The following is a 12,821-nucleotide window of genomic DNA, read 5'->3' on the forward strand; positions in this document are numbered from 1 at the left end:
AGTAAAATTATAATGAGAAGGATGGAAATGACAGTATAAGTTCATGCACTGAGGTCAAGAAAATATTGAGAAACTCTTTAGTTCAATATTTAGAGGACTGTTTGTCATTTAAAAAATAATTTCTTTGGAGTTATAAAACATTTTCTGTAGGAGACAGTGAAATAAATGGAAATAATATAAATAAGTCCTTTGGGCTATTTTTGCAGAGGAAATATGTGAAAGTAGTACTAGGAGAACACAGAGTATATAAGAAATTGGAAGCAGTATGAGTATATGTAATGACATGTTGACATGGAAAGAGGCAGAAATTCAGCATTATGGCTTTTGATACAAAATCAACATACAAAAGTCAATAGTGTTTCTATATGGCAACAGTGAGAATCTGAAAAAGAAATATGAAAGTTTCATTTATAATAGCCACACATAAAATTAAGTACCTAGAAATTAACCAAAATAGTGAAAGAACTCTATAATCAAAGTATAAAACACTGATGAAAGCAATTGAAGAGGACCCTAAAAAATGGAAAAAAATATTCCATGTTTATGGACTGAAAGAATGAATATTGTTAAAATGTCTAATATTACCTAATGTAGATTCAATGCAATCACTATCAAAATACCAATGACATTTTTCACAGAAACAAAAAAAGTTTTAAAATGTATATGGAATCACAAAAGACTCAGAATAGCTAAACCTATATGAAGCAAATAGAAAAAAAACAGAGGAATCACATTGCCTGACTTCAAGTTATACTACAGAACTATAGTAATGAACATAGCAGATACTAGCATAAAAATAAACTCATAGACCAATGTAACAGGATAGAGAACTCAGAAACAAATCCACAAACCTACAGAAAACTCATTTTTGACAAAGGTGCCCAGAACATACATTGGGAAAAAGACAGTCTTTTCAATAAATTCTGCTTGGAAAGCTGGATATCCACATGCATAAGAAGGAAACTGGATCCTTATCCCTCACCATATACAAAAATCATATCAAAATGGATTAAAGACTTAAATCTAGGAACACTAACACAAACAACCGAAGAAAAAATGGACAGATGGGATCACATTAAGTTAAAAAGCTTCTGCACAGAAAATTGTATAATGAGCAAAGTGATAACCCACAGACTGGAAGAAAATACTTGCAAACTACCCATATGAAAAGGGATTAACAAGCAGAATAAACAAAGAGCTCAAAGAACTATATTGGAACAAAATCTGATAATCTGATTTTTAAAAATGGGCAAAATATTTGAATAGATATTTCTCAAAACAAGATATACAAATGGCAAGTAGGCATATTAAAAAAGCATTCAACGTCATTACTCATCAGAGAAATGCAAATCAAAACTACAATGGCATCTCACCCCAGTTAAAATTGCTTATGTCCAAAAGATAGACAATAACAAATGCTGGCGAAGATATGGAGAAAAGAAAACTCTCATCCACTGTTAGTGGGAATGTAAGTTAGTAAAACCACTGTGGAGAACAGTTTAAAGCTTCCTCAGAAAACTAAAAATTGAGGTATCATATGATCCAGCTGCCTCACTGCTAATTATGTACCCCAAATGAAACAAATTAGTGTATAGAAGAGATAACTAGACTCCTGTTTGTTGCAGCAGGATTTACGATAATATTTGGAAGCAACCTAAGTGTTCATCAAGAGATGAATGTAGAAAGAAAATGTGGTACAGGTATGCAATGGAGTATTATTTGCCATTAAAAGAAAGAGACCCAATCATTTGCAACAACATAGATGTAACTGGAGATCATTATATTAAGTGAAATTAAACAGGAACAGAAAGACAAAAGACAAATATTGTGTGGTTTCACTTATTTATGGAATCTAAAAATCAAATCAGTTGAACTCATGGACATAGAGAGTAGGACAGTTGCCAGAAGCTATGAAAGGTAGTGTGGGGCTGAAGGGTTTGGAGGTGGAGATGGTTAATGCATTCACAAAAAAATAGAAAATGTGATCAAGATGCTAGAGAAGTCAAAGTGAGTAGCCACATAAAGTCACCACATTTACTTCAAGAGGTAACAAGACCATTAGTCAGAAATCAGAAAATATCATTTAATAGATACATATTGTTTATGAGAAGAGACATGAAAATACCCCACGTAAAATGTTAGAAAATTATATAAAATAGAATACCACTGTGACTGATTATACTTTATCTAAGAAACTCTCATATTTCATCATGCAATAAAGGAGAATATAGAAGAAATAGCACATGTTAAAGGCATTTTAAATGGCACTAAAAAGGAAGTTGATAAAATCAATATTTATTTAAAACTTTTAAACTAGAATGTAGATATTTAGCCACACAGCATAAATAATAATGAACAGAAAAATACTAGTCCATGATCTTCCCATTGTTGTTAGTGTTAGTTCACGAAGGTTCTGATGATCCTAGCTGATAAAGTGAAACACTAATTGGAAAAATTAAAGGTTCATTATCTCTACTTCAAAATTGGATGACTGCCAGCATAGAGATACCAAGTGAATCAAAAGTGAAGATGAGTCAGTATAAACATAAATTAAATTAAAATCAATGTTTCTAGGGAGCAATAACTCATTTGAAATTAAAATTTAAGAATATATTTTTCATAGTACTAAATAGGAAATAAAATACCAAATAAAAATAAATATGCTAGTGTTTCAGATAAAAACTATAACATTTTTCTCACTATCATAAAAAAATAAAAACAGAGAAACATACCATATCTCTCTAAGGAGAAACAGATTGAAATATACACAGACATAAACACATGCAAAGCTATGGGAATTTTGGCAGAAGCAATATTTTTCTAAATTCTTAATGAGTAAATAAATATGATGGTTTAGATTAAGACTAGTCCTATGACTAGTTGTTTTTGCTTTTGCTGTTGTAAATGAATCAGTACGAGTAAAGATATAATAATAGATTAGATAAAGAGATTAGGCCACCACACACTAAAGCACATTTTATAACTCTAATAGAAAAAAAAGCATGATATGTAACAAAAGAGACCAAGAAAAAAGGATAAAAATGTTCATTAACATATACTAGTTTTCATTTAAAAATATATATTATATATAATACCATTGGACAAAGAAAGGATTATTGAAATGGACATAAATTGTAGTTGTTTGAAAATCTAATGTAGGTATATGTTTTGTTGAAAGATAAATAGAAAAAAGAATTTGATAGACAAGTCTTCTTATAACAAATCTAATGAACATCTAAATGCAAATAAGCATGCATTATATATTTAATATTTAAATATAAAACCAAATTTTACAAACTCAGTTGGAGTGCAGATTGATAATAGTCTTTCAAACTGTTATTTTACAGAAAACAATCAAAATTAACAGATAATTTAAAAGTCATATATTTTCTTCACATAATTGGAAGAATCAATAAACAATTATCTGAAATACAATTGTTATGAATTATAGCACTTTACCTTTGACAATTTTGCAGAGAGATGCGCTTTTATGGAGGGAGAAAAGCATTTCAGTAGATTCAAAAAACTATCTTTCTCTACTAATAGAAATTAGAGTCCTTGGAGAAGTAACTGATCCCAAGGCTGGGACATGGAAAATACATGAACTGGTAAAATGTCTGGTGGCAAAAAGTATGGAAGTCCTCAAACATGTTGGATGCATTTTAAAAGGAAATCAAAGTCAGCTTGAAGATATGCTTATGGAGATAAAGGAGCACTTGGAAACTAAATGAATATAGTCAGTAATGATGTATAGCATAGTAGATTTTTGAAAAAAAAAAGTAACTGTACATGTATTCTATACCAAAATACAATTATTTTGGTAGATATGAAGGAAGTAGATATACATATACATATGTAAATGGATAATAGGTACATGATAGGTTGATAGATGGTGATCAGAAGACAAAGCATTTATAATCAAATTTTTACACTGTTTTGTAATCATAATACTTGATTTAGGCAAGGTTGTTGAAAGTATGAATGCTAAAAGAATTTTGTCTTAGTTTACAGAAGAACAGATTATTAACAATTTTAAATTTACTTAAAAAATTTTCCAAGTAGATTATGTATTAATTGCAAATGTTTAACAATATCTTTTCTGTAAAGTCAATTGGGGTTTATTGAAGCAAATCTCATTGCAAGTGATTGCAGTTAATATCGCCACTAATAGGGCAAACTGACATCCCGTGCTTCTTTGTGTGACACACTGAGAAATGCAATGTATCAGTCACTTAGGTAATATTCCTTCTCAGAATGCATTATCTGAATTTGTTCATAAAGAAACAATTAACCAAACTCAAATTGAGGAAATTGGACTCAATGCTTAAAAAATACTAATGTATTGAAAGATGAACAAAGAATTAACAGCTCAAGATTAACTGAGAGTGAATAGTTATTATACCTAAATGCATTTTTAAATTGTTTGGGATTCTGAAGCAGGAAAATAAAGTGTTAGAGTATGATTAGGATGAATGATAAATTTGAATATTTACTATTTTAGATGAAAGTGTTGTATTGATGTTAAATTTGCTGAATTTTTAAATTTATGTTGGTAATGAAAGGGAATGATTCTATTATAAGAAAGACATGCTGAAATGGGTTAGCAATCATGACATCTGCAGTTTACTTTCCAATAATTTAGTGCGCACACAGACACAGACACAGACACACACACACACACACACACACACACACACACACACAGAAACACACAGACACACAGAAACATAACACAGAAAGCAAATATGCTATGTAAATGTAAATATATCAACATATACATAGCATATATGTCATTGCATAATGATATAATGCATTAGATATTTTAACATTAATATATTACATGTATATTATATGAGGTATATGATATGTATACTACCTGATATATTCTATTTCTATATAAATATAGAAGTAAATATGACAACATAATAAAAACTGATTAAAATCATGCAATACTTTATCATAATATTTCAAATTTCCTGCCAATGTAAAATATTGTTTTCAAAATTAATTTTTAATAGGTCAGAAAAGAAAAGGAAGAGTTTGGATTGTAGGTGAAACTATGTGACAATTGAACTGTTGTATGATTTTTGTATAAGTGTTTGATTCTTCTTTTTTTTTTTTTATTTTGAGACAGAGTCTCACTCTATTGCCAGGCTGTAGTGCAAGGGCGCAATCTTGGCTCACTGCAATCTCTGCCACTTGGGTTCAAGTGATTCCCCTGCCTCAGCCTCCTGAGTAGCTGGGACTACTATAGGGACATCCCACCATGCCCAGATGATTTCTGTATTTTTTATAGAGACATAGTTTCACCATGTTGGCCAGGATGGTCTCAGTCTTGTGACCTTGTGATGTGCTGGCTTCGGCCTCCCAAAGTGCTGGGAATACAGGTGTGAGCCACGTTGCCTGGCCTCATTCTTCTTTTATTATCTAATTTACACCTCCTTTATATGCATAATCAAGTTTCTGGAAAATTAATACTATATTCAGTTTTAAATTTTTTATCTTCTGTTCACTCTTCAGTCCACTCCTCTCTTAATTTTTTCCAAAATATTCTGCTTAAATGCTCTCACTAGTTCTTACAAAGTAACTTCCTTTCACATCATCTAAATTTCTTTCCTTTTTGCTATGAAAATTTTAGATACATTTCACTCCATCAAATCATATGACATATTGGATAAAGTAAATATATTTTAAGAAAAAGCACATTTGGAAAGGCAATCTTTTTTTATATTAAATACACATATTTACAATACAATACGGGTGTCTACATGACACATTTGTACATAAACCATAATGGCAACAAATTTTCAGCTTTGAAAAGAAATTCATAAACTTACTGATGTAAAACAACTACCAAATGAGAATACATTATCCTTTATACTTGCAAAGCACATGATACATTTTCTTTTATTTATTTGTTTTATTTTATTTTATTTTATTTTAGGTTTTGGGGTACATGTGAAGAACATGCAAGATTGTTGCCTAGGTACACATGCGGCAGTGTGATTTGCTGCCTGCCTCCCCATCACCTATATCTGGCATTTCTCCCCATGCTATCTCTCCAAGCAAAATATAAGCCCATCTGTTTTATTTTACATAATAAAATAAGTAAGGTAGCTTCAGAGTGTAGATTATAGTGCTCTTCCAGTCCAGCAGATAGCATTTTATTGGTCAGGAAAACCAGGGAAGTTACAGAAGACACTTTTAACCATAAATTTGCTATAACAATTTAATGTATATGCCGTAAAAATTTATTCTAAAAAATTAGAGACATCTGTATGTGTATCAGTATTTAATTTAAATAATGTTGGACTATTCACTGATTTTGATTACACATTGCCTTAATTACATACCACCTTAACAGAAATAACAAATAATTGATTGTATTTTTATTAGAAATTATGAAAAGTTCTAATTTGGGTATTCAGAGTAGGAAATGAAAAATTCAACGATTTGCTATTTCTATTATGGCTATGAAATTTTGCCATAAAATATTTTATCTTATATCCCATTACAAATAAATAAGCCAGAAATACATAACAGTTTCAGAATCACAGGAGTGTCAAACAACTACTCTCTTGATTTCAGAAACCATTCTATTATTTACTTGCTATTACCTCCCACTATGCATGTCCATTCTACAAGAATACAGTGCTTCATGTGGTGGGCATAATGGAACAATTGATAAGTGTACTGTAATTTTTAAAGGATGATTTTCACTGTTATGTTATGAGTGGCAACAGCCTGATAAATTGTTTAAGGAAATTGAAACAATAGACTGGTGTCAGCATGAGACACTGAATGCATTGATTTAGTCTACATTTCAGCTTTACAACACTAATCAACCAAAAGAGTAGTTTCCAACCCCTAATAGACTGTTAATTATAATTTATTTTAGACACCAGATTGAAATTCTGACCAAAACATGACATCTCAAATTTTATCCCATGAGCAGCGAGAGACAATGAGAAATAGTGCACATTCTTTTTCTTATTCCTGCTATAACTAACTACCTAAAACTTAGTGTTCCTTTTTTTTTTTTTTTTTTTTTTTTTTTTTTTTTTTTTTTTTTTTTTTTTTTTTTTTTTTTTTTTTCTGACTGTCCTTAGGTGGCTATCCTTAGCACCAAGAGACTTCCTGCCATTTTTTTAGCTTGGTCTTTACATCTCAGAGCCAGCAATAATGTAATGTATCAATCCTCCTTAGGATAATTAAGTGTAAAGCTTGTGATACACAGTTACTCAAGATTAACTTTCATTTAAAAATTGCTGAAGGTATGATATTCTACACAGTTTATGCATAAAAATCAAACAAGGCACATCAATGAAAGTCATTTTATATTCATTAACATTTTCTTCTTGATAAAATAAATTTAACATATATATGATAGAACATATAGAATAGGATTTAATGAGTAATTTCTTTTAAAATAAATCTTTATATTCTTTTTCTTGCCAAGATATAGTAACAGAAAACAAATCTACACTTCTATTGGGGGAAAATTGTAAGATAAAAGTATATTTAAAGCACCGCTATCCAAAATATTTAATATCAAAGAACAATGATTGCTGAGGCACAGCAAACAAACAGAGCAAACACTATGATTGCTCCTTCTTGGCCTTCAGTTTACCAGACAGAGTCCAGAGTCCAGAAATATTCCTGAATTGAAAAGACATTACTTAGAGTATGAAGAGGCAAAGGAGAAAAAACTTAATGGGAAGAGTAATAGAAGAAGATTTTTTTTTTTTTTTATACTTTAAGTACTGGAATACATATGCAGAATGTAAAGGTTTGTTACATAGGGTATACATGTGTCATAGTGGTTTGCTGCACCAATCAACCTGTCATCTACATTAGGTATTTCTCCTAATGCTAGCCCTCCCTAGCACCCTAACCCCAGACAAGCACCAGTGTGTGATGTTCCCCTCCCTGTGCCCATGTGTTCTCATTGTTCAGCTCCCGCTTATGAGTGAGAACATGCAGCGTTTGGTTTTCTGTTCTTGTGTTAGTTTGTTGAGAATGATGGTTTCCACCTTTATCCATGTCCCTGCAAAGGACATGAACTCATCCTTTTTTATAGCTGCATAGTATTCCATGGTGTATATGTGCCACATTTTCTTTATCCAGTCTATCATTCATGGTCATTTGGGTTGTTTCCATGTCTTTGCTATTGTGAGCAGTGCTGCAATCAACATACATGTGCATCTGTCTTTATAGTAGAATGATTTATACTCATTTGGGTATATACCCAGTAATGGGATTCTTGGGTCAAATGGTATTTCTGGTTCTAGATCCTTGAGGAATTGCCACGCTGCCTTCCACAATGGTTGAACTAATTTGCATTCTCACCAACAGTGTAAAGGTGTTCTATTTCTCCACATCCTCTCCAACATCTGTTGTTTCCTGACTTCTTAATGATCACCATTTCAGCTGGCATGAGATGGAATCTCATTGTGGTTTTGATTTGCATTTCTCTAATGACAAGTGATGATGAGCTTTTTAAAAATATGCTCCTTGGATGCATAAATGCCTTCTTTTGAGAAGTGTCTGTTCATATACTACACCCATTTTTTGATGGGGTTATTTTGTTTTTCCTTGCAAATTTATTTAAGTTCTTTATAGATTCTGGATATTAACCCTTTGTCAGATGGATAGATTGCAAAAATTTTCTTCCATTTTCTAGGTTTCTCTTTACTTTTATGAGAATCTTCCTTCCTGAAATATTAGACCAGTAAACAATTATAAACACAAATAAAAATAATAGGCACAAGTAAACACTTATGTCCCTTAATTTATCAATAAATTATATTTAATATTAAAAATAGCCATTTAATAAATGGTATCTAAACCTATTATTAAAAGGTTTATATATACAAACTTAATCATGTTATTAAGTATTTAAAATTAATCTTATTTTCTTAAATTGAGTCAAAGGCAAAGTTAAATATAGAGTTCCATGAATTTTTTTTTATGTAAGCTAATTTTTGTCCCTCATCACAATCAATTATAGAATCTTTCCATGCCTTACAATTTGTTATTATGAAGTTTCTAGAAGCATCCCTTCTGCTGCTCTTACATTGTACAGCAGTTTTTTTTTTTTTTTTCTATTACATAGGGTAATATTTTTCTTGTCCTTAACTTCATCTAATAGAATTATGGAGTAATTTGTCAGTTTTAGTCTATTGAGAAGCAGACTTTAAGATGAATTTGGATATAAAAGAGGTTTATTGGAAAACAACTATGAAGAATAAAGGGGATAAGGACAGAAATTGGAAAGGAGGGATTTTACATTATGATACATGTCTGACCCCTGAAAGGCAGAAAGAAGAAGGAAGAATTAGGTAGCGGTTGACCTACGATGATACAGAAGAGGACCTAAAGGATAGAAGAAATGGAGTCGGTTTCTCTAGCAAAATTTTGAGGATAGAAAATACTAATGAGAGTATGAAAATGCCAGAATAGTAAAAGATACTTAACACTATGTATAATTTTAATAAAGGATAATATAAGAGACCAGAGTATTAAAGTTGCCTAAAACTGATTATCACTAATAATGATAGGTCTGTGATGTGCTGGTTGCAGAGGAAGATTTAGGTGGGGATAGAAAGGAAAACACGTAAAATAGTAGTGTGATTTATCTTTATCAACAATTAGGGAGATAGCTGGTTACAAATAGCTAGCTCATAGTGCAAGCAATTTAAATAAATCCCTAAATGTAATAGGAAGAAGTTGAGGTATTTTGAAACCTAAATTCAGATCACATATGTAGACAATTTATCATAATTATTTATATCACCATCATCTTTTATGTTAACATATGCTGAAAATCTGTTCCCTAAAATGAGCACTCTTAACAAAAGACTTCAGAGTCAGCTAAAAATAAATAATACATGCATTGAGTATTATATAATAAATTTATTCAAAAATGACTTTCAAATCATTGAGTAGTGAAGAGCGGAAATAGCTAATAATTTGGTTCCTTGGGTCTCAGATTTCCTTTGAAGCAAGCTTGTGTAAACACTTAACCTTTGAGCCTGACTTACCACATTTGTAAAATGGAAATAATGACCTTGCCTTGAAAGCATGTTGAAAATTAAAGGCTTCATAATTATTAATGTTATTAATTTTAATATGTTAAATTAATGTAGCATGGCCACTTATAGAGAAATTACAAATAAAATTATAGTAAATTTTTATTCTAATTAAATATGGCTAGTGAAATAATACAATTTAATATGTAAAATTATTCCTTCTAACTGACAAGAAGACATGTTCATTATAAAACTCCATTGATCTGAATCTTACATATGCATAAAATATATTCATAATAGACATCTTTATGCATGTATTACATAGACAGAAATGTGGTGAATTTCAATATAAAGTCAATTACAAATCCACACAGATGTGTAAGAAGATATATTAACAAAATGTAAGTCAGCTTGGTAAATCAGACAAGATCAACTAAAGATATTCTTTAAAATATGCCACGAGTAAGAGTTATTAGTTGGGTAGAATTACATTCACATACCAACTTTTAAAAAGTATGACCTTTAGCAATGAAACTCATCTCTAACTTTCCCCACCGAAAGAAAAGAAAGGGGGGTGAAATGGATATTTGTATTGTGGATTTATGAGAAGGGAATGGAATGAGATAACATTTGAAAGCTGCAAAGACTGACATGTAGTAGGCAGTCTATAGACTTTAGCTTTGCTTTATCTCATGGTAACTTAAGAAAAACTAAAGGTGGAAAGATTTAAAAGATTTTAATTGTCTTAACTGAAAATGTGATCTATATTATGCTATCATTCTGTAGTAAGGATCTACAAAACTTTAGGAATAATATATATATCTTGCAGAAGGAATCTGTTTAGTAATTTTCAATGCTCTTGGACTTTACAAAGTCACATAAAAGAGTGGGGACCTAGACTTTTTAACCCATACCTCTCTTGTGCCATTATTATTATTATTGTTATTTTACTATCTCTTTCTCATCCTACTTACCTACCACAACTGCTTATTGTCATTGTGAAGCACTGCCATTTGCAATATTGCATTGCTCGGTTTTACTGCTTTGGAAGTAAACACAGTTTACACAGAGGCCTCACTGCAAAAGTTGACTCTCCACTTTCTAGTTGATAAAATTCACAGACACCTTTTCAAGAAAAGTTTTTTGTTGTTGTTGTTCACATAGCTTATTCTCTAAAAGAATTTTCAGTCTTTTCTGTTTACAATACTTGAGTTTCTACTGCCTCGGTTTGAGACTACTTGTTAGTTAGCAAGTTGAAGCAATTTAGAAACTAAACCTATAATAATTTCTTCTTTATAGAAAGGTGAAATTTAGAAACAAAGTCATTTCTTTATAGCTAGATTAAAAACTATGAAATCTAAGGAAATCATATTTTATCACACTAGTGCCTTAAATCTATTTGAATTTGACAGGCAAATATTTTGAAATTTATTATATATTTAAAAAATCCTTTTTCCACTCACTAATTTTAATCCACATTAACTTGAAAAGATTTAAATTGGAAGGTCAACTTCAATTTATAGATAACTAAGTGAATTTGACAACTTTCATTATGACATTTAACCTGCAAGTGGGTAGCAGAATTGAGGACTAAAATGATCAATAGTTCACTATAGGCAAATTACAAATGTGCTCACAATGATTGTGTTAGAGTGGTATTCCTTATTTCTTTTCTTAAACTGAAAATCATTTTAATTACTTCTGACTTCTATTATGTTCCACTGTACACATATATTAATAGTGCTTTCATTATGTTTAGTTTCAAATAGGGCATAAACAAATAATATGGCAAAATTTTATTAGTTTAAACTCTAGTTGTTTAAACATATATCCCAAAGAAATAAAACTTCATTGCAAAGGGCAGATAGTAAAATGTGACACCTATTAAAATTTTGAAAACTACCCTAATGTCTAAGTAATAGACATGTAATAAGTATCTGTTGAACTGTTAAACAAAGTTTTCGAAAATGCTGGCTATGCCCAAAATGACAATTATTTGCTAAAAATTATACAAATATAGCTTATTTAACAAAATGTTTCTGTTATGAAAATTAATATGTAATATTTCCTCTTGTCATTGATAGTCATGCCTGTAATTGTTTGCCTTAAATTGAAAAAGAATTTATTAGAACTTATTAAAAGCTCAGCTTTGCTTTATAAGCCTCTATAGATATAGTTTCAGTTTAGATATTGTAATGTATTTTTATTTAATTAAATTTATACGCAAGGATTTCCTTTTATAATATATAATGTCTAATACCTGAATTTCAGTTTAAAGTTTCGTTTTCTACCATATGAGCATGTCCATATGTTATTTGACATTTGGATATGGCAAATTTATAATTCAAGTTAATGTTTTCACATATGTATTTTTTTTTCTAAATAGGGCCTTTGGTAGGTCAGCAAACTAAAACATGTTATATGTGTTGATGTGTTTGTCTAGAGAAAAAAAATGTTTAAATTTAAAAAGTATTTTGTTCTTTACTGATATAAAAAATTCCAAAACTAAAAACTTTGTATTATGAATATATTCTATTTGATTTTCCACAGATTAATGATGAATATTTTCAAAGTATGTTTTTTTGCATTTATTATGCTTCAAGTTATGTGTGAAAATCTTCATGTAATGAAACTTAATTATCTATTAAAATATTTTTAACTTCATTATTACTTAACTCCTTAGGAAGATCTAAATAAGGTTTTAAATTGATATTTATATGTAGACAGTTAAAATATAGTAATCATTTCAAATATTTCAATTTGGCTAGTTTAAATTAAATTGCATCTAAT

The sequence above is a fragment of the Cebus imitator genome, unplaced genomic scaffold, assembly GCF_001604975.1.
Source record: "Cebus imitator isolate Cc_AM_T3 unplaced genomic scaffold, Cebus_imitator-1.0 Scaffold184, whole genome shotgun sequence".
Lineage (NCBI taxonomy): Eukaryota > Metazoa > Chordata > Mammalia > Primates > Cebidae > Cebus > Cebus imitator.